This window comes from Anolis carolinensis, unplaced genomic scaffold, assembly GCF_035594765.1.
Source record: "Anolis carolinensis isolate JA03-04 unplaced genomic scaffold, rAnoCar3.1.pri scaffold_10, whole genome shotgun sequence".
In the NCBI taxonomy this organism is placed as follows: Eukaryota; Metazoa; Chordata; class Lepidosauria; order Squamata; family Dactyloidae; genus Anolis; species Anolis carolinensis.
In genome coordinates, this window is record NW_026943821.1 from 15,407,975 (window position 1) to 15,434,943 (window position 26,969).

The 26,969-nt window shown below is 42.5% G+C and overlaps 1 protein-coding gene across 6 annotated transcripts in view; it reads left to right on the plus strand.

Annotated features, from left to right (window-relative positions):
• mag (myelin associated glycoprotein) overlaps positions 1 to 26,969 on the plus strand; it is an 89,690-nt gene that overhangs the window by 33,845 nt on the left and 28,876 nt on the right. For 2 of the 6 annotated variants that reach the window (XM_062962607.1, XM_062962608.1), the window contains exon 1: positions 8,053 to 8,543. The exons of 1 other annotated variant lie outside the window; for it this stretch is intronic. The gene's annotated coding sequence lies outside the window, so the exon portion shown is untranslated. Of the gene's footprint in view, positions 1 to 8,051; positions 8,544 to 18,942; positions 19,209 to 26,969 lie in introns of those variants that run through there. 3 more of the 6 variants (XM_062962603.1, XM_062962609.1, XM_062962605.1) reach the window with 3 other exon arrangements.

The window sequence follows — 26,969 nt, forward strand, 5'->3', positions numbered from 1 at the left end:
AACTAATTAATTATAACAACATTTATAAAATACAATACTAAATAAGCAGATGGGTGCAATCAGATCTAGAAATACGAGCCTATCAGATTGAGTTCCGGCACACATAATAATACTTAATGCTGCTATTGTTGTTCGAAGGCCTGGTCCCACAACCAGGTCTTAACTTTCCTATGAAAGGATAAGAGGGAGGGAGCCTGCCTGACTTCACCTGGGAGGGCGTTCCATAGGCGGGGAGCCACCACTGGAAAGGCCCTGTCTCTCGTCCCCACCAGCCGCACCTGTGTGGCTGGTGGGAGCGAGAGCAGGGCCTCACCTGAAGATCTTAAACTTCCAGGTGGGTTGTAGCAGTTGACTTCAGTTCTAGTTAACTTCAGGTGCTACAAGGGACACCCTCTCATTGCCAGCATTGAAAAAAGATGCAGTTCCCAAGCTAGTTGGTTGTATGTACACAAAATCTAAGTTTAGAAAAAAAGAGATTTTCTTGGACTGTGTCTCCACTATCCTCCAGTCAGCATGGCCATGCTGGTCACTTGTAGGGTTTCCATGATACCTCAGATGGGAAAACGTCTTTGGTTGGCACTAGTTTGTTCTCTTCTTACATGAGCCTATCAAAGTGAGAATTCATCTCTGCATAACAAGATACTCCACCAATAGAAAAAAAATGGAGAGTAAGACCTCCTCCCCAACAAATGTTATCAATACACAACTCTCATTTTCCCCTAACCATTAATAATAGGAGATGTAGTCTGCCTCCATGGTGAAGGACCCCATGTTCCTATCCCTGTTGCAAGCAGACTAGGAGGTCAACAACTCCCTCCTTTCATGCATCCCAGGCAAGACAGGACGCTCCATATAGCCACCATGTCATATTGTAATCATATGGACTAGGAGTGGGAATTGAGGTGTCCTCTATATGTTGCCAAACGGCAACTTCCAAGGTCCGTTGTCTTGGGCTATTTTGGTTAGGACTCCCATCCAGCATGGCCACTAGTCATTAGTTCAAGAACATGCTGAGATAATTTGCTGCATTGTGAAGCCTCTCATTCCAGTCTTCTGATTCTGAGAGCCTTTGGTAATGGCATCCTTTTGGCACTCCACATGCAAAAACACACACATGAGGGAGGTGTTGGCAAGTTTGAGGGGAAACTCAATATTTGTAGAAGTAAAGAAAGAGAGAATTACTTAGGGGAGGTAACTATTAGCGGGGGATCCCTGAAACAGCCAGGATAATAATAATAATACTTTTGCAAACTGCAAAAGGCCACCCTACTGGGATCTGCACACATCATCCAAAAATACATCACACAGTCCTAGACACTTGGGAAGTGTTTGACTTGTGATTTTGTGATATGAAATCCAGCCTGTCTATCTTGTTTGCTGTGTCATACAATAAAATAATACTTTATTTTTATACCCCGCCTCTATCTCCCCAAAGGGACTCAGGGCAGCTTACACGAGGCCAAGCCCAGGTAGCTACAGACAGTGCAAAAGACACAAAAATGTAATAACAAATCAGTAAAACATATTTTAATCACATGTACAATAAAACATAGTAAGATAAAAACTTGAGTGGCTTGTAAAAATAAATGGGGCCAGAGAAAATGTGTACAGTGAAGAATGTAAAGTAGCAAGAAGGTAAATAACTCGGAACTGTTATCATGATAAGGAGCTCGGGATGGGGTAAACATAAGACTATTTCCAACTGAAATAGGATTTTTTTTTTCATGTCAGGAGCAACCGGAGTTGCTTCTGGAGTGAGAGAATAGGCCATCTGCAAGGATGTTGCCCAGGGGACGCCCAGATGTTTTGATGTTTTACCATCCTTGTGGGAGGCTTCTCTCATGTCCCCGCATGGAGCTGGAGCTGATAGAGGGAGCTCATCCGCGCTCTCCCCGGGTGGGATTCGAACCTGGCAGCCTTCAGGTCAGCAACCCAACCTTCAAGTCACGAGGCTTTTATCCCCTAGGCCACCGGAGGCTGAAATAGGATGAACTGGTTGTTCTCAGCAGGTATTCACATTTTGGGCTGAGAAAGCCTAAGCAGGGATTATTCCATGCTGCAACATTTTTGTTAATGTTCTCGTCTGTTCTAAGAACTGTTGACTGTGTTCTGCATCTGAAAATAGAGCACTATACTTTCTGACATTTTGCAGACAAAAAAAGAATATTCTCATGCATATATGTAATACCACCGTTTATCCCCCAAGGAACACTGCCTGCATACCGGGTGCTCGGAAAAATGCGTGGGGATACATAGATGAAAGATTTGCCCCCTTCCGTTATACTGGCTGTATAACAGATTGTCTTGTCCTGCCCTCGAAAGCTGGTTTCCCGAAGAATGCAAATTGGATTTGGGTGTACTCCTAATAGAAGGACCGTGGCAAGCAGGAGCTGCAGCTCTGGCAGTTATGGGAGCAGGGAGGTTGAAATAGGAATGGCACACTGGCATTTCTATCTGTGTGCATGCATTTGTGTCCACAAGTACTAGACCAAACTGGACAACTAAGTGTTTTCAGATGCCACTTCTCTGCCCTCTGAAGGTGGGCTGTGGTGCAGGTTGGTGAGCAGCCTGCTGCAATAAATCACTCTGACCATGAGGTCATGAGTTCGAGGCCAGCCCATGGCGGGGTGAGCACCCATCAATTTAAAAAAAATTAAAAAATAGCCCCTGCTGGTTGCTGACCTAGCAACCCGAAAGATAATTGCATCTATCAAGTAGGAAATAAGGTACCACTTATAAAGTGGGGAGTCAAATTTAACTAATTTACAACATTGGAATGAGGAAGTGCTGTCACAGTGGATGATGAAGCAGCTGCTCCCCGCTGTGGACAGAATCGAACATCCCCTCAGGAGAAGGTTAAATTGCCTCTGTCTCTGTCTCTATTCTATGTGTATATGGGCATTGAATGTTTGCCCTATATGTATATAATGTGAGTCCCTTTCGGGGTGAGAAGGGCGGAATATAAATACTGTAAATAAATAAATAAAATAAATATAGAGTGATAAAAATCCAAAACAACAACAAAACATTTCCACCTCAAAATAGGCAAAGTCTCCACTAGTTGGAGCAGATATATATACAGTAGAGTCTCACTTATCCAACATAAACAGGCCAACAGAACGTTGGATAAGTGAAAATGTTGGATAATAAGGAGGGATTAAGGAAAAGCTTATTAAACATCAAATTAGGTTATGATTTTACAAATTAAGCACCAAAACATCATGTTTTACAACAAATCGACAGAAAAAGCTGTTCAATACACGGTAACGTTATGTAGTAATTACTGTATTTGCAAATTTAGCACCAAAACATCACAATCTATTGAAAACATTGACTACAAAAACATTTACTACTAAATAACGGTAGAATTGCATAAAACGAACTTACAGTAACACATTGTCGGAAGTTAAATCCATAAAAAGTTCAGTCCTTACTACCTAGAGAAACATTGGTGGATCCAGACAGGAGGCAGACTGTGTTGGATAATCCAGAATATAAACTAAGCAAAGGTTGGATAAATGAGACTCTACTGTATTTGCATATTTAAGGGAGTGGGGGGTGTTACAGCCTGTTTACAAAGCAAGGGTTGTTTCTGGAAGTTCCAGGAAAGATAATCTACATTTTGGGGACCACAAAAAGGGCAACCTAGTAGGTACCTTGGAGAGATCAAGGATCACAAAACACCTCCTTGTGGATCATATATGATATCAGCATCAGCTTTCTCCCATCCTTGAACTAGTCTGTAGTTCCAGTAATACAAAGGAACATGAACAGGGGTCTTTCATATGCCACAATTATCATCATCATCATCATCATCATCATCATCATCATCATCATCATCATCATCATCATCATCATCTTTATTTATATCCTGCCCCTCTCCAAACAGGACTCGGGCAGCTTACAGGAAGTAAAAACACAATGCAAAATACAATTTACAAATTTCCAACATGATAAAGGTAAAGGTTTCCCCTGACGTTAAGTCCAGTCATGTCCGACTCTGGGGGTTGGTGCTCATCTCCACTTCTAAGCCAATGAGCCGGCGTTGTCCGTAGACACCTCCAAGGTCATGTGGCCATAGGCATGACTGCATGGAGCGCCCTTACCTTCCCACCGGAGCGGTACCTATTGATCTACCCACATTGGCATGTTTTCGAACTGCTAGGTTGGCAGAAGCTGGAACTAACAGCGGGCACTCATTCCGCTCCCAGGATTTGAACCTGCGATCTTTCGGTTTGCAAGTTCAGCAGCTCAGTACTTTAACACACTTCGCCACCGGTGTTCCTTCTTGTATTCAACATGATACATAAACAATAATATCAAAAACCTAAAAAAAATAAACCACAATACAAAAAAGCAAAAATAAAACAATACTTTATGACAATATAAGAAACCTGACATGCTATTCTGCCATGCTATCATTCTACTTTAAAGACTTCATCAAATGATGAGGGTGCATGGGGCGATTGGCCAGCCTCTGTGGCAAATCCATGGGTCAGTGGGCCAATCCCAGTGCCCCGTGCCCCACCTCGCCTACAGCAACACTTCCCCAAAACATGTGGGGAAGAGTCATCATGTGACTTCACCCTGCGCTGGTTCCGCAAAGTCTCCCATGTTGTGGGCGAAGCATCAAAGGATGCTTGCACCACAGTTGATCCATGGAGCCCTGCCAGAAGTTAGTGTGCATTGTGAGATGGGCAATGTAGGGCTCCGTGGATCAACTGTGGATACTTTATGACGAAGTCCTAAGTCTCTGGCTGCATCTTGTGAAACTATTGGCAATTTAGGAAGCATCTTTTTGGGAAGTGCCCAAGAATGCCAAAACAGTATCATAGCACCTTAATTATATAGTGTGTAAAAGCCTATATGCCATTTCAGTCTCACCTTGTTTTCTCTAGTGACTTGAATCAAGATGAATCACCCAGAGTAACTAAGAAGGGAGATGAAGCTTCAAAGAGTTTGTGTTTATCAGTGTTGTAAATATGGTCACAATCACAAAAGGTACTACCTTGCTGGAGGGAAGGTGAGCTTCACCTCAACCTGTGGCAGCCTTTTATATTTTTATGGTGAATGTGAAGAATGGGGTGTCTGTCCCCTGTCAGCCCCTTTATTTTCTGTGCTATGCATAGAGAAGGAAGAGATCACTTGAATCTCTGCTACCAACTCACTTTCCCACCTGCATGCAGTTCCATGTCACCTGTGGTGAGCAGAGAAGCAAGGGAATGGAAGTCACTTCCTCCTGTTGCCTTTCGAAACGGCACCTTTGACATTTTTGCTGGAGGAGAACATAAGGAAAGCCAAATAAAGGCAACTTTGTATGTTAGACTCCTGCCAACCTAGCAGTTCGAAGTGTGTTAAAGCACTGAGCTGGAGACCGAAAGGTCCCAGGTTCAAACCCCAAGAGCGGCGTGAGCGCTTCTGCCAACCTAGCAGTTCGAAAACATGCAAATGTGAGTAGATCAATAGGTACCACTCCGGCGGGAAGGTAAGGGCGCTCCATGCAGTCATGCTGGCCACATGACCTTGGAGGTGTCTATGGACAACGCCGGCTCTTCGGCTTAGAAATGGAGATGAGCACCAACCCCCAGAGTCGGTCATGACTGGATTTAATGCCAGGGGAAAATCTTTACCTTTATCATGTTGGAAATTTGTAAATTGTATTTTGCATTGTGTTTTTACTTCCTGTAAGCTGCCCGAGCCCTGTTTGGAGAGGGGCAGGATATAAATAATGATGATGATGATGATGATGATGATTAATAAAATTGTGGCATATGAAAGATCCCTGTTCATGTTTCTTTGTATTACTGGAACTACAGACTAGTTCAAGGATGGGAGAAAGCTGATGCTGATATCATATATGATCCACAAGGAGGTGTTTTGTGATCCTTGATCTCTCCAAGGTACCCTGTTTCCCTGAAAATAAGACATCCCCAGAAAATAAGACCTAGTAGAGGTTTTGCTGAATTGCTAAATATAAGGCCTCCCTCGAAAGTAAGACCTAGTAAAGTTTTTGTTTGGAAGCATTGGTAAATGTACATACCATAGATCGTTTTATCATAGAATCATAGAATCATAGAATAGTAGAGTTGGAAGAGACCACATGGGCCATCTAGTCCAACCCCCTGCTAAGAAGCAGGAAATCGCATTCAAAGCACCCCCGACAGATGGCCATCCAGCCTCTGCTTAAAGGCCTCCAAGGAAGGAGCCTCCACCACAGCCCCGGGGAGAGAGTTCCACTGTCGAACAGCTCTCACAGTGAGGAAGTTCTTCCTGATGTTCAGGTGGAATCTCCTTTCCTGTAGTTTGAAGCCATTGTTCCGTGTCCTAGTCTGCAGGGCAGCAGAAAACAAGCTTGCTCCCTCTTCCCTATGACTTCCCTTCACGTATTTGTACATGGCTATCATGTCTCCTCTCAGCCTTCTCTTCTGCAGGCTAAACATGTCCAGCTCTTTAAGCCGCTCCTCATAGGGCTTGTTCTCCAGACCCTTAATCATTTTAGTCGCCCTCCTCTGGACGCTTTCCAGCTTGTCAACATCTCCCTGGAAAGCGTCCAGAGGAGGGCGACTAAAATGATTAAGGGTCTAGAGAACAAGCCCTATGAGGAGCGGCTTAAAGAGCTGGGCATGTTTAGCCTGCAGAAGAGAAGGCTGAGAGGAGACATGATAGCCATGTACAAATACGTGAAAGGAAGTCATAGGGAGGAGGGAGCAAGCTTGTTTTCTGCTGCCCTGCAGACTAGGACACGGAACAATGGCTTCAAACTACAGGAAAGGAGATTCCACCTGAACATCAGGAAGAACTTCCTCACTGTGAGAGCTGTTCGACAGTGGAAATAAAGGTATTTACATGGAAATAAAGGTAGTATCAAGAAATAATAATAATAATAATAATAATAATAATAATATAATAACTTTATTCTTGTATCCCACCTCCATCTCCCAGTAGGGACTCAGGGCACCTTACACAGGGATAAGCCCAACAACAACATAAATTCACATACAAACAGAAATTTAAAACAGTAATTTTAAAACAGTATAGCAATAAAATATAATATAGAAATTCTTGAAAGGATTGAGTGATTATATTGCTTCTGTTTATGTGATTGTTTTAGCCAATTGTTATGTTTTTGTTTTGTTTTTTGTTTTGTTTTTTAATACTTATAGTGTTTTACAGTGTTTTTAGTGTTTTATTGTACAATGTTTTTATGCTGATTTTATATTGGAAACTGCCCTGAGTCCCTTTCGGGAGAGAAGGCAGCATACAAATAAACTTTTACTTACTTACTTACTTACTTACAGTTTGGTTATGCTGTTTTGTGATGACAACTACTGTACAGTAGATAATAAATTTTCATTTTTAAAAATTCAACCATAAATGTGAATCCTTCTTTGTGGAAAAATAAGACGTCCCCTGAAAATAAGACCTAGCGCATCTTTGGGAGCAAAAATTAATATAAGACACTGTCTTATTTTCGGGGAAAACAGGGTACCTACTAGGTTGCCCTTTTTGTGGTCCCTAAAATGTAGATTATCTTTCCTGGAACCTCCAGAAACAACCTTTGCTTTGTAAACAGGCTGTAACACTCCCACTCCCTTACCTAGTATGTTAGGAGCAGCAGGAGTGAGAAAAATATTTGTAAATTAGAGTCTTAAATTTGCAATAAAAATAACTTTTTCAAGTTAAATGAAGGGTCCCAGAGCCCAGGGACAGAGCACCCATTTTGCAAAAGTTTCCTGGATTCATTATAACTGGCCTTTCAACTCTTTACTGGTAAATGGTATAAAAAAAGACAAGAGAGCTGGTGGGTGAGAATTCAGGATCTGCTCCTCCTAGGGGAACACACAACAGGGCCTGGCCTCAATCGCATCCACCCACGGGAGAGGAAGAGAGATGTGCTGTGTGAAAAGCACCAATGTACAAAGCAAGGCATACCCCCACTCCCGCGGCAGCAGCCCGTCTTCTCTCTCTCTCATTCTCTCTCTTTCGTTCTCTCATATACACACACATATTCTCCCCACCCTCCCACCCCCACCCCCCCCCCCCCCAATGCGCACACACAGCCGGTGGAATTTGTGTGTGGGCTTTGCTTGCAGAAATGCAGAGCTAACATAGTCGTGCACCCACTAAGACTCGCGTGCCTGAGAATCCTTGCCTGCTCTGCCCAGATTCCAACTACGAAGGGTCTAAGAGATATCTTGGAAGGTCACGCCAGCAATTGCCCCAGGACACGACCAAAACGGAAGTGTAACATCAGATCACCCACCTAGACCTGGACATCCATTTCTGCTGCATCCATCCAGCCTCAGTATCCTGTCTTATCCGTATCCAGCAGTGGAAGCATTTGCACCAAATCGAGGCTCTATACCCAGCTGTTGCTTTCAAGGTGGACAGTCTGCCCTCCTGCTTCGAAGATGTATCGGATCTGATCCAGCTCGCTTTTGTTGTTGTTCTTCCAGGCTCACCCCTTCCCCTCAAACACAGTTTGGCAAACTCGATGCTGGGACCATCATCAGGCAAGATCACCAGTAAGACACTCCTGCAAGGTAAGGTCAGTTGCAGTGGCAGAAATGCATCTGCGGAGATGGAACAGGAGTCTTCTTGGGGTTATCGAGCAAGAGTTTGGACAGAGCAGAAGCTGAAAGCACTGCTCGCAGTTAGATTTTTTTTCCAGCTTTCGCTGTTTCCTCTCTGCTGGTGAAAATATCTTCCAAACTCTGCTGAAATCTCAGCATCGGGCTGGTGGCAATGTTTGCAAATAATTTCTTTAGGATTGTCTGCTCACTTTGTGAAATGTCAACCTGCCTTGCACCCGGAATGCTTGCCAATTCTAGGGCCTCTGTGAATGCCAACCTAGCAGTTCGAAAACATGCAAATGTGGGTAGATAAATAGGTACCACTCCAGTGGGAAGGTAACGGCGCTCCATGCAGTTATGCTGGCCACATGACCTTGGAGGTGTCTACGGGCTGTGGCTCAGGTGGGAGAGCAAGCCAGCTGCAATTAACTGCAATGAATCACTCTGACCAGGAGGTCATGAGTTCGAGGCCCGCTCGGAGCCTATGTTTGTTTGTCTTTGTTCTATGTTAAAAGGCATTGAATATTTGCCTATATGTGTAATGTGATCCGCCCTGAGTCCCCTTCGGGGTGAGAAGGGCAGAATATAAATGCTGTAAATAAATAAATAAATAAATAAATACGGACAACGGCTTAGAAATGGAGATGAGCACCAACCCCAGAGTCGGTCACGACTGGACTTAATGTCAGGGGAAAACCTTTACCTAAGAGCAAAACATCCCCCTACCCTTAAAAATAGGGGTCCCTGGTGGCACAGTGTGTTAAAGCGCTGAGCTGCCGAATTTGTGGACCAAAAGGTCCCAGGTTCAAATCCCGGGAGTGGAATGAGCACCTGCTGTTAACCCCAGCTCCTGCCAACCTAGCAGTTCGAAAACATGCAAATGTGAGTAGAGCAATAGGTACTGCTCTGGCGGGAAGGTAACAGTGCTCCATGCAGTCATGCCTATGGCCACATGACCTTGGAGGTGTCTATGGACAACGTCGGCTCTTCGGCTTAGAAATGGAGATGAGCACCAACCCCCAGAGTCGGTCACGACTGGACTTAACGTCAGGGGAAACCTTTACCTTTACTTTACCCTTAAAAATGGTGTTTGAGTGATACCCAGGGCGATTGTGTCCATTCTTTAGTCCCAGGACCCTTCCACACAGCCCTATATTCCAGAATATCAAGGCAGAAAATCCCACATTATCTGAGTGTGGAGTCAGATAACCCAGTTCAAAACAGATATTGTGAGATTTTCTGCCTTGATATTCTGGGATATAGGGCTGTGTAGAAGGGCCCCCAGTCTCTTAGAACAGAGTCAAACGTCTGCAATAGTGAAATTCTCAGTACGTTTATTTCCATCCAAGGAAGCAAAATAGCTTGCGCTGAGGTTAGACTATTCCCTTTCCTGAGATCTCTCTGTCTTTAGAAGAAACCTAGTGCAGGCACAAAGTAAGGGCCTTTTGTACATTGAGACCTGAGTTCAAATTCTGGCACCGTGAATTAAAGGTACCAGCTCAGGCATGTTTTCATTCACCTTCATGGTGGTATGAAAAATTTTTGCAAAGAGACACAATTTAGAGATCTATTGCCAGCCAGAGCAGACATTACTGAACAAGATAGTAAAATATACTCGAGTATGACTAGTTTTTCAGTCCTTTTTTTAAGACTGAAAAAGCCTCCCTTGGCTTATAATCGGGTGAGGGTCCTGGTTGGCTTACATTTGGGTCAGCTTATACTCAAGAATATTATTTTTCTCTATTATTATTGCTATTATTACATTTATTATTTTTCTCTATTATTGTTGTTAATATTACATTTATTTTACTCCATTATTATTATTATTATTATTATTATTATTATTATTATTATTATTATTATTTCACTCTGATATTATTATTATTATTATTATTATTATTATTATTATTGCATTTATTATTTTACTCTATTATTATTAAAAGGATACACGAGCACATTTACATTGAAGAAGATGAGAATAATGATTTAATCAAAGTTGGACAGTCTTATCTTAAATTTGAGCTTTATGTAAATATTCAAAAACATTTAACCTACTGATGCCTCAATTAATGTAATTTTATTGGTATCTATTTTTATTTCTGAAATTTACCACCCTTGGCTTATATTGGAGTCAATGTTTTCCCAGATTTTGTGGTAAAATTACTTGCCTTGTCTTATATTCGAGTCGGCTTATACTCGAGTATATACGGTATATAGAACTTGGCTGCTTCCTCTGATGTTCTCTGGCCAGAGTAGTTGTGTTCTTCAAGATGTGATTGGACCACAATTCTCACCATCTCATTCCTTCAACTGTTCTGGTTTAAGCCATTGGATACTCGGTGGTGCAATGGGTTAAACAGGGATGGAGGCTTTTAAACAGAGGCTGGATGGCCATCTGTCGGGGGTGCTTTGAGTGCAATTTCCTGCTTCTTGGCAGGGGGTTGGACTGGATGGCCCATGAGTTCTCTTCCAACTCTACTATTCTATGATTCTATGATTCTATAAACTCTTGTGCCAGCAGGACTGCTGACATGAAGGATGGGTTGCTGATCTGAAGGTTGCTGGTTCAAATCCAGGGAGAGCATGAATGAGCTCCCTCTGTCAGCTCCAGCTCCCATGCAGGGACATTAGAGAAGCCTCCCACAAGGATGGTAAAAACATCAAAAACAATAGGAGGTCTCCTGGGCAACGTCCTTGCAGACAGCTAATTCTGTCACACCAGAAGCGACTTGCAGTTTCTCAAGTCACTCCTGACACACACAAAACTGTTCTAGGGGATGCTAATGGGTGCTTTTCTATTTTGGCTCTACTTGGCAATTCTTACATGTGAGGCTGCCAAGAAATACCAGGTTGTATTTGAGAGGGAAGAATGACCAACTTTCTCTGCATATTCCTTGCTAAGAAAACCCTGTGGAATTCATGGGGTCATCATACATTGACAGGTGACTCAAAGGTGAAGAAAAACACACACACAGTAAGTAGTGAATTTCGGTGCCAGCTGCCAAAGTTCAGTGCTTAAAAGTTCTAGCTCTGAATGACCTGTGTCTTTTTGCAAAGCTTACTTCGCAGCGCCTGCATTTTTGCATTGCAATGGGAAAGGCAGCTTGTTTATTATCAGCCTTAATCCCTTCTGGGGAAAAGGAGGGCTAATCCCACCCCCATGGAATTCAAAGAAGCCTTCATCTCCTCCTATGTCTCACTCATCAGCGAGAAGGTGGTGGTGTTGTGTCCCTTGACACTGGCTGTGATGAGCCAGTCTCTTCCCCAGGGACAGGAAAGGATGTCAAATGACAGTTATTTTGATGGGATTGGGCAGCAATGCTATCCAAAGGCTGTTGAATAAATGCAGGAATCTGTGGCCTGAGAGGTGATGGACAGCAATTATAATAGGACAGGGAGGAGGCTCAAAGTGGAGCACCATGAAACCTAGGGGTCAACGTAATTGCCTGTCCTTCTATGGTGTGGGTGTGTATGCATATGTATACATGAGAGCATCATTTGGATTTCAGTGGAAAGGGAGAAAGATACATTTTGCTTGTGATTTAAAGTGTGTGTGTGTATGCGTAATATATCCTAAAGGCACCAAATCCTTGGAAATTAAGCACTTCCATCCCTGGTTAGAGCCTCCGGTGGCTCAGTGGGTTAAAGCGCTGAGCTGCTGAACTTGCAGACCGAAAGGTCCCAGGTTCAAATCCAGGGAGCGGAGTGAGCGCCCGCTGTTAGCGCCAGCTTCTGCCAACCTAGCAGTTCGAAAACATGCAAATGTGAGTAGATCGATAGGTACCGCTCCGGCAGGAAGGTAACGGCGTTCCATGCAGTCATGCCAATTGCCACATGACCTTGGAAGTGTCTACAGACAACGCCGGCTCTTTGGCTTAGAAATGGAGATGAGCACCAACCCCCAGAGTCGGTCACGACTGGACTTAATGTCAGGGGAAAACCTTTACCTTTACCTAACATAATAAAGAATGATAATTACCTAAGAGCAAAACATCCCCCTACCCTTAAAAATAGGGGCCCCAAGTGGCACAGTGTGTTAAAGCGCTGAGCTGCTGAACTTGCGGACCAAAAGGTCCCAGGTTCAAATCCCAGGAGTGGAATGAGCACCTGCTGTTAGCCCCAGCTCCTGCCAACCTAGCAGTTCGAAAACATGCAAATGTGAGTAGAGCAATAGGTACTGCTCTGGCGGGAAGGTAACGGCGCTCCATGCAGTCATGCCGGCCACATGACCTTGGAGGTGTCGACTGGACTTAACATCAGGGGAAACCCCCAGAGTCGGTCAGAACTGGACTTACCTATGCATAATAAGCAATAAAATAAAATTATGTTGTTTTATGTGATTATAATGTTGTAATTTTACTGATTTATATTTTAATGTATGTAGTTCAGGCTTTTCCCCATGTGAGCCTCCCTGGGTCCCTTCAGGGAGATGGAGGCGGGATACAAAAGAAATTTAAAGTTATTATTATAGATTTTCATAAGATATGTTGTTTCCCTATACATTTCATTATTCTCATACGGTTCCCAGAGTTGGACACGACTGGACTTAACGTCAGGGGAAACCTTTACCTTTATCTTATCCCTGGTTAATACTTGGATGGAAGATCTCCCATGAATACCAGGTGCTGTGAGCTATATTTCAGAGGAAGAAATTGGCAAAGCCACCTTTAAATATTCCTTGCCTTAGAGAAAACTATGAAATTCATGGGATCACCATAAATTGACAGGGGAACTATAAGTATGTACAAAAGTAACTCAATGTATTCTCAATGTATGCAGCCCCAAAAGACAGTTGCATCTGTCAAGTAGGGAAATTTAGGTATGCTTTATGTAGGAGGCTAATTTAACTAATTTACAACATCATAAAACTGCCAGCAAAACGCGAGGAAAGGAATGAGGAAGTACAGCCACTAGTGGACGGTGAAGCAACAGCTCCCCCTATGGCCGGAATTATGAAGCTGGAAAAATGTTAAATGCCTCTGTGTCTGTCTATACTGTATGTTGTTTGTCTGTTGGCATTGAATGTTTGCCATATATGTGTTCGTTGTAATCCGCCCTGAGTCCTCTTCGGGGTGAGAAGGGCGGAATATAAATACTGTAAATAAAATAAATAAATAAACCGCAGCCACAGTCTCTCCACCAAATTGGGACTCTTGTTGGCAATTTAGAAATCTTCCATGTTCTAGTCTCATCACACTAGAGCTCAGATCCACTTTAAATCAGGTTTCTGCCTCCTGCAGAATTCTGGAGTTTGTAGTTTAGTGAGATCTAGGTCTTGTCTGACTGGACAGTTTAAAAACCCCTCCTCTAAACTACAAGCCCCAGAATTCTGCAGGAGGCAGAAATTGGATTTAAAATGGATCCATGCTCTAATGTGATGAGGTCCTAAGCTTAATAAGTTTATGTGGAAAATCCCTTCCACAGGGCTAGCATCAACCATTAAGAAAAGTATAGGCAGCAAATGATAGGAGGCAGCACTGGCAGCTCTCTCCCATCCCGCCATCATTGGAGAACAGAAGTGTGCCAGTCATGGGCATCCTTCACTAACCTAGTACAAGCACATGTATGTGGAAGGAAGATTCAGCTGCCAATCCAGTCATTTTCTAAGTGGAATGCCTTGCTTTTTGGTAGCAAAATATCACGGGTATTTTTCTTATATATTCTTACTCCAATGCCAGCACTTCAATTGGGCTCACTCTTCCAACCAGAATAGGTCATTGTGAGTCCTCCAGATAGTTTTGAACTACAATTCCCATCACACTTCACAGTGGAAAGCTTGGAAAGTTGGCCTGGGCTGTGGCGCAGGCGGGAGAGCAAGCCAGCTGCAATTAACTGCAATGAATCACTCTGACCAGGAGGTCATGAGTTCGAGGCCCGCTCGGAGCCTATGTTTGTTTGTCTTTGTTCTATGTTAAAAGGCATTGAACGTTTGCCTATATGTGTAATGTGATCCGCCCTGAGTCCCCTTCGGGGTGAGAAGGGCGGAAAATAAATGCTGTAAATAAATAAATAAATAAATAAATGAATAAAGTTGGGAGCTGTAGGCCAAAACCATCCAAAGGGCCACAATGACTATCCTGATTAATATATTTCTGTATCAACCTCCATTGTACAAACTTGCAATTTTAAATAAATTGCAAATATGTTGATGGTTTTTAAACCTAGCCATTTTTTTTCCAATTCTGAGCCAATCGTCATCTTAAGAGAAAAACAAAAACTAGCGTAGGCATGCCCTTGACATGCAGATCTGGGACATACGGTAGTTCTCTTTAATTGTTTATAACGAACGGCGCAAACATCGGTGTACAAAAGCACTGAGCTGAACGGGAATATAGGTCCTCTTGAGAAATAACTGCATGGGGTTTGAAACGTGATGGGGAAATGAAATGTCTTCCTTAAAAAATCCACCTCAGATTATCCGGACATGGATGTAGAAATGGAAAGGGGAAAATGTATTGCCTGAAGCGATGCCACCAATTTGGCTGAAAACGTATGACTGAGTTAAGACTGCATTTGTGTATTTATTTTTAGGACTGCAGCTTCCATTAGGTTGGAAAGGCATTTTGGGAAATGCAGTGCAAAGCTTTTCTGGGAGAGCATGCTTTCTCCATTCTGGGTGTATGGTCCAACTCAGGGGAGAAAACTCTGCAAAGAATCTGACTATGTAGGCCATTGCCAGGTTTTAGAATTCATCAGAAGTTTTAACGTATTGCTTTAAAACAGGGGTCCTCAAACTTTTAAAGCAGAGGGCCGGTCCACAATCCTTCGGACTGTTGAGGGGCCGAATTATCATTTGGGGGGGGGGGAAATCCGAACAAATTCCTATGCACACTGCACATATCTTATTTGTAGTGCAAAACAACAACAATAACGATGAAAGAACAATACAATATTTAAAAATGAAAATAATTTTAACCAACATAAACCTATCAGGATTCCAATAGGAAGTGTGGGCCTGCTTCTGGCCAATGAGATAGTTAGGTTAATTAGGATTGTTGTTGTTGTTGTTGTTGTGTGTCTTCAAGTCATTTCAGACTTTGGGCGAGCCTAAGTCCAAAATTATTTATTTATTCATTTACTACATTTATTTACTACATTTATATCCCATCCTTCTCACCCCAAAGGGAACTCAGAGCAGCTGTATGTACATACAATATATTATATTATTAGCATAGCACAATATTAGCATTATACTATATTGAACTATACCACTATACTGTAATATTATATGTAATATATAACATATAATTAATATTATTATATGATATTATTGTTAGTTTTGTATTGTATAAAATGATAATATTATTATCAATATTATATGTATATGCAATATATTATATTATTAAAACTGATATAAAAATATTATATTATAAATGAGGGCGGGGGCCAGGTAAATTACCTTGGAGGGCCGCATCCGGCCCCCGGCCCTTAGTTTGGGGACCGCTGCTTTAAAATATTGAAACGATCCCTGCCATGAAGCTGAAGAGATAGAGCCTCCAGTCTGTTTTTGGGCCAGGAGAGCCCTTTCTCCTCTCAGCATGGATAGAAAGTCATCAAGCATCAATGCTCCTAATCGCCTTTTCCCAACTAATCCCTCCGTCTTAAGTAGCTCCCTTTCTTAACTCACTAACCCTATCAGCTCTCTCTTGTCATTTCCAGTTGTGTGGCTTATGCACACACACACACACACATATGGATGGCTGGACAAACACAGCCTCCCAGCAACCTGCCCCTTGCCGGTCCTCAGCTCCGCTCCCATCTGAGGGCACCCTGGTGATAAGATCTCCCTGTGTACGTAACCTGAGCAGATGCCGGGTGCCCACAAGCGGGTAGGCGCTCAAAGAGACATGTGTGCGCAGTTTGGCAGCTTTGCCAAGGCCACAGCCTCCCTGGCACACACTGGAGGGGAATTACGGCTCCAAACATCATGGTTCCAGCTCCGGCAAAGAGCGGTTCAGGCTTTGGATTGAACTGACTAAGCAGAGATTCTGTGCCAAGGGAATTTTCCCCGTATGTTTGGTAGCAAACAAGTATTTGTAAATACAAAGTCTCACAGCCTTGTAACCTATTGGTTTTCCTATTTAAAAACTTTGACTAATTTCTGATTTGATCAATCAGGAGTCATTTCATTTCATGTGTCACAGACTGAAATGATTTTGGTCATATATTAATTATATATTGTATATTAAATGTAATATTACCAATAATATTACCATAAAATGATACAGTACAATATAGTAATTTAATGCTTATATTGTGCTATGCTAATAATATATTGTATGTTCATTTGATTTGTAAGCCGCTCTGAGTCCCCTTCAGGATGAGAAGAACGGGATATAAATGTAGTAAATAAATAAATAAATACATACATAAATATGCCCTTGTTGTCTTAACTGTTTTCATAAGCATAGGCCTCCGGTGGCCTAGGGGATAAAAGCCTTGTGGCTTGAAGGTTGGGTTGCTGACCTGAAAGCTGCCAGGTTCGAATCCCACCCAGGGAGAGTGTGGATGAGCTCCCTCTATCAGCTCCAGCTCCATGTGGGGACATGGCAGAAGCCTCCCACAAGGATGGTAGAACATTATTTTTATATATATATATATATATATATATATATATATATATATATCTCCAGGCGTCCCCTGGGCAACGTCCTTGCAGACGGCCAATTCTCTCACTCCAGAAGCAACTCTGATTGCTCCTGACACAAAAAAAAACCCTAATAATATTACCATATAATGATATAGTACAATATAGTAATTTAATGCTTATATTGTGCTATGCTAATAATATATTGTATGTTCATTTGATTTGTAAGCCGCTCTGAGTCCCCTTCGGGATGAGAAGAGCAGGATGAAAATGTAGTAAATAAATAAATATGCCCTTGTTGTCTTAACTGTTTTCATAAGCATATAGAGGTCACAGGAAAACACCAAAGGAGACTTCCCTGTTTTTCTTCTTGACTGCTAGTAGGTAAAGGTTTTCCCCTGACATTCAGTCTAGTCATGTCCGACTCTGGGGGTTTGTGCTCATCTCCATTTCTAAGCCAAAGAGCCGGCGTTGTCCATAGACACCTCCAAGGTCATGTGGCTGGCATGACTGCATGGAGTGCCGTTACCTTCCTGCCAGAGTGGTACCTATTGATCTACTCACATTTACATGTTTTCGAACTGCTAGGTTGGCAGAAGCTGGGGCTAATACTGGAAGCTCACTCCACTCTCCGGATTTGAACCGCCAACTTTTCAGTCAGCAAGTTAAACAGCTCAGCGGTTTAATCCGCTGTGCCACCAGGGGCTCCCCAAACCCCTCCATTAATTAAATTTTAGCATATCAGGTATGTGTGGCAGGTTAGGTCCAGATCCATCAGTGTTTGGGTTCACAGTGCTATCTGGATGTAGGTGAACTACAACTCCCTCAGATCAAGGTGAATTTCCCCCAAAGACCTCCAGTATTTTTTGCTGGTCATGGGGGCTCTTTGTGGTCCAATTTCATCTTTGGTGGAGTTCAGAGTGCTCATTGATTGCAGGTGAACTATAAATCCCAGGACCTACAACTCCAAGATGTCTATGCCAATTCCTCTCAAAACCGGCCAATATTCAAATTTGGGCATATCGTGTATCCAGATCATGTATTGTGTATCCAAGGTCATGTGGCCGGCATGACTGCATGGAGTGCCGCTACCTTCCTGCCAGAGCGGTACCTATTGATCTACTCACATTTACAAGTTTTCCAACTGCTAGTTTGCCAGAAGCTGGAGCTGACAGCGGGAGCTCACTTCGCTCCCTGGATTCGAACTGCAGATCTTTTGGCCAGCAAAGTTTAACCCACTACGCCACTGGGAGCTCACAAACACACACCATTTGCTAGTAGGACTGTTGGGCTAGGACTTAGGGGATCTAGATTGTCACCAGTGAGTCAAGAAACTCACTGGCCAACATTGGATCTATCATGCTCTCTTGCAAACTGGCTTGACTTGCAGGATTGTTGTGAGGATAAAGCAGGGAAGAAGAGGAGCCATCTGTGCTACCTTAAAATCACTGGAGCAAAGCCAGGATATAAATATAGTGAATACATAATCATGCGCCGTCTTCGTTGCCCTCACTTCTGTTTCATTTCTGAGGCAAGCAGATTTAGTCATGCAGGAATAAAACTCCTTCTTCCACACATCCTAAAGATACAGCAGCTACCCCTTTTCCATCCCTTGTGCATATAATTCACAAAACCAAGATTTTCATGGCTTGAAACACATCTGATCTGGAATTCTCTCCAGTCCTAATTCCATTGGAAACTTGTTTTTCTATTGGTTGAAATAACAGTGGTGCAAGGATAGCATTCTGCACAAGCTCAGAGACACTCTTTTTCCTTTCTTAGTACATCCTGTGTTCCAGAACCCTGCCCTGACAAACTCATTTGCCGCAAACTATCTGAGGATTAAGTTTTCCTGGCCAGTGTCAGTGTCTCTGATTAAGTATCAGCCACATCCGAGCTGCAGGGAAGGCAAACTAGTAGCCTCGAGGACAGGCAAGATGAAGAAGATATTTTGATTGTGGCTCAGTGGATTTCTCTGAAACTATGGATTTCTAAGAAAAGAAGGATTTCCTTCCGAAAGAAAGAAGGACTGTCTCACAACTGCAAAGGTGAGGCATGGGGTAGATAATAAATAATAATAATGGGTAATAAATAGATGGGTGTGAATGACCTATGGTCAAGACATTAATAAATGGATAAGTAGATTGATTGATTGAAGATAGATATATATTATTATTGAGTTGCTGTGAGTTTTCCGGGCTGTATGGTCATGTTCCAGAAGCATTCTGTTCTGATGTTTCTCCCACATCCATGGCAGGCATCTGCAGAGGTTATGAGAACTTTTGGAAACTGGGCAAGTGGAGTTTATATTTATTTATTTACAATTATTTATTTACAACATTTCTATCCCACCTTTCTCACCCAGGGAGACTTAAGGCGGAAAGTCCCCTGTGCAAAGTCCAGGTTAATAATAATAATAATAATAATAATAATAATAATAATAATAATAATAATACAGTAGAGTATCACTTATCCAAGCCTCGCTTATCCAAGTCTCTGGATTATCCAAACCATTTTTGTAGTCAATGTTTTCAATATATCATGATATTTTGGTGCTAAATTCATAACAGTAATTACAACATAACATTACTGCGTATTGAACTACTTTTTCTGTCAGATTTGTTGTATAACATGATGTTTTGGTGCTTAATTTGTAAAATCATAACCTAATTTGATGTTTAATAGGCTTTTCCTTAATCCCTCCTTATTATCCAAGATATTCGCTTATCCAAGCTTCTGCCGGCCCGTTTAGCTTGGATAAGTGAGACTCTACTGTCATAGAATCATAGAATCATAGAATCATAGAATCATAGAATAGTAGAGTTGGAAGAGACCTCAAGGGCCATCTAGTCCAACCCCCCGCTAAGAAGCAGGAAATCGCATTCAAAGCACCCCCGACAGATGGCCATCCAGCCTCTGCTTAAAGGCCTCCAAGGAAGGAGCCTCCACCACGGCCCGGGGGAGAGAGTTCCACTGCCGAACAGCCCTCACAGTGAGGAAGTTCTTCCTGATGTTCAGGTGGAATCTCCTTTCCTGTAGTTTGAAGCCATTGTTCCGTGTCCTAGTCTGCAGGGCAGCAGAAAATAAGCTTGCTCCCTCCTCCCTATGACTTCCCCTCACATATTTGTACATGGCTATCATGTCTCCTCTCAGCCTTCTCTTCTGCAGGCTAAACATGCCCAGCTCTTTAAGCCTCTCCTCATAGGGCTTGTTCTCCAGACCCTTAATCATTTTAGTTGCCCTCCTCTGGACGCTTTCCAGCTTGTCAGCATCTCCCTTCATCTGCGGTGCCCAAAACTGGACACAGTATTCCAGGTGTGGTCTGACCAAGGCAGAATAGAGGGGGAGCATGACTTCCCTGGATCTAGACGTTATTCCCCTATTGATGCAGGCCAGAATCCCATTGGCTTTTTTAGCTGCCGCATCACATTGTAGGCTCATGTTTAACTTGTTGTCCACGAGGACTCCAAGATCTTTTTCGCACACACTGCTGTCAAGCCAGGCGTCCCCCATTCTGTATCTTTGATTTCCATTTTTTCTGCCGAAGTGAAGTATCTTGCATTTGTCCCTGTTGAACTTCATTTTGTTAGTTTCGGCCCATCTCTCTAGTCTGTCAAGATCGTTTTGAATTCTGCTCCTGTCTTCTGGAGTGTTAGCTATCCCTCCGAGTTTGGTGTCATCTGCAAACTTGATGATCGTGCCTTCTAACCCTTCGTCTAAGTCGTTAATAAAGATGTTGAACAGAACCGGGCCCAGGACGGAGCCCTGCGGCACTCCACTTGTCACTTCTTTCCATGATGAAGACGACGCATTGGTGAGCACCCTTTGGGTTCGTTCGCTTAGCCAATTACAGATCCACCTAACCGTAGTTTTGTCTAGCCCACATTTTACTAGTTTGTTTGCCAGAAGGTCGTGGGGGACTTTGTCGAAGGCCTTACTGAAATCTAGATATGCTACATCCACGGCATTCCCTGTATCGACCCAACTCGTAACTCTATCGAAAAAAGAGATCAGATTAGTCTGGCATGACTTGTTTTTGGTAAATCCGTGTTGACTATTAGCAATGACCGCATTTGTTTCTAAGTGTTTGCAGACCACTTCCTTAATGATCTTTTCCAGAATCTTGCCTGGTATTGATGTGAGGCTGACCGGACGGTAATTGTTTGGGTCGTTCTTTTTTCCCTTCTTGAAGATAGGGACCACATTCGCCCTCCTCCAATCTGCTGGGACTTCTCCTGTTCTCCAAGAACTCTCGAAGATGATTGTCAGTGGTTCTGAAATAACTTCCGCTAGTTCCTTCAATACTCTTGGATGTAGCTGATCTGGCCCTGGGGACTTGAATTCGTTTAGAGTGGCCAGGTGTTCCTGGACAACTTGTTTCCCTATTTGGGGTTGGATTTCCCCCAATCCTTCGTCCATTCCATGTTGCTGAGGTTGAAGATGGCTTTCTTTTTGTGAGAAGACCGAGGCAAAGAAGGCATTAAGCAGTTCTGCCTTTTCCCTGTCCCCTGTCGCCATCACCCCATCTACTCCTTGCAGTGGCCCTATCGCCTCCTTTTTCCTCCTTTTTCTACCAACATAAGCAAAAAAACCTTTTTTGTTGTTTTTTATGTCCCTGGCAAGCCTGAGCTCATTTTGCGCTTTAGCCTTGCGAACCTTTTCCCTACAGGAGTTGGCTATACGTTTGAATTCTTCTTTGGTGATTTCTCCCCTTTTCCACTTCTTGTGCATGTCACTTTTGAGCTTTAGCTCAGTTAGAAGTTCTTTGGACATCCATTCTGGCTTCTTTGCACTTGTCTTATTTTTCTTCTTTGTTGGCACTGTTTGCATTTGCGCCTTGAGTATTTCACTTTTGAAAAACTCCCATCCATCCTTAACTCCCTTGTTTTTTAATATCGGCGTCCATGGAATGCCGCTCAGTAATTCCTTCATTTTTTGGAAGTCAGCTCTCTTAAAGTCCAGAATGCGTGTAATAATGTAATAACTGTAATAATAATAACTTTATTTATATACCACCCTGTCTCCGCAGGGCGGTTTCCAACATGATAAAAATAATACAATACAATACAATGCACATAATAAACAGAACCACACAACAATTTAAAATAATACCAATGGTAAACATAAATACACAACATACGATCCAAAGAATGAAAAATAAAACTAGTAGCAAAATTCCTTTTACGGACCAGTTATGGTTGGGGGAAAGAACTCTTGTCTGTTTGAGGCAAGTGTGAATATTGAAATTGACCAGCTTGATTAGCATTAATGCTAATCACAACCTCTGAGGATGCCTACCATAGATGTGGGCAAAATGTCAGGAGAGAATGCTTCTGGAACATAGCTATACAGCCTGGAAAGCTCACAGCAACCCAGTGATTCCGGCCATGCAAGTCTCCGACAACAGGTAGATATTATATTTCCTGTATTCTAAGATGCACTTTTCTCCACATCTTTAAAAACAGGGTGCATCTTAGATTTGTGGGTGCTTTTAGATAGACAGAAAGACAGTGTGTGTCTTACAAATGATGGTATCTTAGAATCAAAGAAATACAGCAAGCAGGCAGGCAGATAGAAATGTAAATAGATAGTTATTGTGATAGATAGTTGAAGAATTTGGGGGGTTTTCAAAGATTTATTACACTGCAAATAAGTTTTGATTTTGTTTTCAAAGAAAGAAAAAAAATTAACTCAAATAAACAATTATACAAAGAAAAAAGAGAAAGGAAAGATGGGAAACGTCACAGGATATAGTATGCAAGTTATGGAGCCATTTTAGGTTGCTGTGAGTTTTCCGGGCTGTATGGCCAGCTAACACCTCCCAACAAAGGATTCCCCTAGGCAGGAAGCAGCCAGGCTTTGAAGCTGAAAGGTCATTTAGTTTCCATCAAGGTAGTCAATTGCAATATTCATATTTTCCTCAAACGGACAAGAGTTCTTTCTCCCACCCTGGGCATTAAACCCCACTTGCCTAGTTTCCAACAGACCTCACAACCGCTGAGGATGCCTGCCATAGATGTGGGCGAAATGTCAGGAGAGAATGCTTCTGGAAAGTGGCCATACAGCCCGGAAACCTCACAGCAACCCAATTATTCCAGCCATGAAAGCTTTCGACAACACATTGGAGCCATTTTAGTTAAATAGTTCTACACAAGTCTATTGTATTGTCAAAGACATAGATAGTTGAAGTTTTCGTGGTGATATGAAGAAGGGATACAAAGGGGCTGACGGGGGAAGAGAACAGTTGCACCGGGACAAGGGGTGGATTGATCTAAATGCCCATGTCGCTCTTGTTGTGCGTGTGGTGTGGGTTTGGACGCTTGCTTCCCCCTCACCCCCACCCCACCCAGCTAGGATCAAACCAGCTCTTGTGCTTCAGTGAGTGAGGCAGGCAAGTGGGTGTCACAACCGTCAGCCGGTCAACAAAAGGAGCCTGTGTTCCCTTTGTTGCTGCTGCATTCATATTTATCCCCACCGCCTGTTCCTTTACATCTGGCCTTCCTCTGGTAACTAGGAACCAAACACTGGCATTGTGCTCTTGGCACAAGCGAGGGACATGTTCAGAAGGGTTGCAAGTAATACTTCGTGATACTCCACTCCTTATACTTTCAAGAAATGTCCAGTGGCCTGTTCTTCTTTGCTTTGACCTGTTTCCCAAGGAAGTGGGTCAACCATGATGGTCCAACTTGGCCTTTATGCATCAGCAGCCTCGGTCTGTGATGTTTATTTATTCATTTATTTACAGTATTTATATTCCGCCCTTCTCACCCCAAAGGGGACTCAGGGCGGATCACATTGTATACATACAGGGCAAACATTCAATGCCCATATACACATAGAACTGAGACAGAGACAGACGCAGAGGCAATTTAACCTTCTCCTGAGGGGATGTTCGATTCTGGCCACAGGGGGGAGCAGCTGCTTCATCATCCAGTGTGATGGCACTTCCTCATTCCAATGTTGTAAATTAGTTAAATTTGCCTCCCCATTTTATAAGTGGTACCTTATTTCCTACTTGATAGATGCAACTATCTTTCGGGTTGCTAGGTCAGCAATGAGCAGGGGCTATTTTTATTTTTTAATTGACGGGTGTTCACCCCGCCATGGGCTGGCCTCGAACTCATGACCTCATGGTCAGAGTGATTTATTGCAGCAGGCTGCTCATCAGCCTGCGCCACAGCCCGGCCCGGCCCTAACCTATGAGCAGGAGGTAGCTGTGGTCCTCCAGATGTTGTTGGATTGCAACTCCCATGAGTGCTGTCCAACAGAGCTAGTAGTTGGGATGATGGTATTCGTGATTATGTGGAAGGATCACATAATTTCCACCATGTGATAAAGGATGTGAGCTAGCACTCCTATAAGAAGTGTATCTAATCTAGGGAGAAAAATGAGAAGTAGGTAACTTGGCACAGTCTACTGTTCTGTGCAGGGCTATCTCATAGCCATTTATGCCTTAGCGACTGCAAGATCTGTGCTGCTTTTTTGTAATGAGGTGGCTTTATCTGAAGTCAGACCATTGATCTAGGAGAACCTCAGACTCCAGCCCTCCTGGACTTCCTCCACCTGACCATTCCTCCTTCTCCATGACACTATCCTTGGTCATTTCACAGTTTTTGCAGAACTTTTTCTCCTTCTTAGAAGGTTGAAATCTTTCTCTTAAGGCTTCAGCTACTAGTGGTAAGAGCTTTCCATCAAAATATGTTGATACGTTTGCTCCCACTCTATTGCTTTTGGACCCTCCCATCACTTGAATTGAATCTAGCCCTCAAGCTGAAAACAGTCTCCCAACCTTGTTCTACATCAGTGGTTCTCAATCTGTGGGTCCCCAAGTGTTTTTGCCTACAACTCTCAGAATTCCCAGCTAGTTTACAAGTTGTTAGGATTTCTGGGAGTTGAAGGCCAAAACATCTAGGGACCCACAAGTTGAGAACCGCTGTTTTACATTAATGGGAAACCTCTCCAAGATTTCAAATGAGTATCTTACTCAGCCCTGCTTAGAGGTGCCATGGATCAAACCAGGTGTTTTTGGAATACAAATCTCTGTGCAAATGAACAAAACCACTTTTCCTTCAGTTAAATGGGTGCAAAGCTTCCATATTAATCCTACAGATAGAAACAGAGAAGACCTGTAACCAATTGTTCTTGTTTAAATTCTACTCTTATCAATAGTATGGCTTGATTTTGTTTACTACTCCAGACAATCTCTAGGAACATTTCAAGTAGCTTTAACCAATCGTATGATTACAGTTCCCATCATCCCCAACCAGTTGGAACTTTAGACATTCTGGCTATGGAAAAAAGATATTATAATGCAATACATGAAAATGCAGTTTGGGTAAGACTAGCAGATCAAGCCTCCCTAAAATGTCTACTCTTTCCTTCCCCCTCCCCCAAATTATCCATTATTAAAAGCAGTTTCTTTTCTAAGCTCAAGGTAACTGAGCAAACAGATAATTACACACTTGTTTTCTCTGTTTTCCACATGACAGCTGTCTTCTTCCTTCTTATATATCTTCTTTCCTTTGGAATACAAAGTTGCTGCTGCTGTGCACCTTCAAGTCATTTGCTAAGTCATGGGTTTTCTGGGGCTGAGAGTGTGATATTTACTCAAGATCATACATTGGGTTTCCATGGCCAAATGTCATAGTTCAACACTCAAAGGCTCTCTTTGAAATTCACTCTCTGTGAATACCACACAGGCTCTCTTGAAATTCATCCTTTTGTTTCAAATGGTACAACGTGGTCATGGTGGAATTCAAATTAATGGAAGGTAGGGAATCCATAACTTTCTAGATGTTTGGGTGTACAACTGATATAATCCTTGGCTGGGGCTTCTGGAATTTATAATAATAATAATAATAATAATAATAATAATAATAATAATAATAATAATAATAATAACAACTTTATTTTTATACCCCGCCCCATCTCCCCGAAGGGACTCGGGGTGGCTTACATGGGGCCTTGCCCAATAAAGCAATCAAATATCAAAACACAGCAATAAAACAATTATCCAATAAAAACATCAATTACAGTAAAAACAATCATTAAAATCGACATAAAACATACAATATTAACACAGGAGACTAATTCATAGAACCCAGGCAAAGTGCAGAACGTGCCGAAATGGGCCGAAATGGGGAAGGTAATTTCACAGTAGAAATGGACAAAATGCAATATAACATTGGCAACACCTTGAGAATGGGGTTATTATAAAATGGGCAGATAGATCAGTCCGACAACAAATTAAGTGTCAAAGGCCTTTTGAAAGAGCCAGGTTTTTAAGCAGGTTTTTAATTTGAGGTCTCAAACATCTAGGAGCCAAGAGTCCTCTCTTGCAGATAATAATACATTATGGAATTGTAATGCTTGAGATGTACTAAAGGCAGTAGGAGAACTTCATGTCGCTAAGTTACGTATTTCTCATTGTTCTCTTCCTATCTCCAGTCCATTCCAAGCACAGAAACCAACTAGATTTAACAATGGCATGTCTTCTACCTTATCTGGTTGGTTGAAAGGCCCAAAGACAAGCTTAGTGGTATATAAAGCTCCACCTCCAAAATCTGATTATACCTGGAAGGATTCGAGAGTAACATTTGGAGAGGAGGAGGATGCACGTACTATCTTGACCATTTGTCTACCAGTCAAGTTTATTTATTTATTTATTTACAGTATTTATATTCCGCCCTTCTCACCCCGAAGGGGACTCAGGGCGGTTCACATTGTATACATATAAGGCAAGCATTCAATGCCATGTACACATAGAACAAAGACAGAGACAGACGCAGAGGCAATTTAACCTTCTTCTG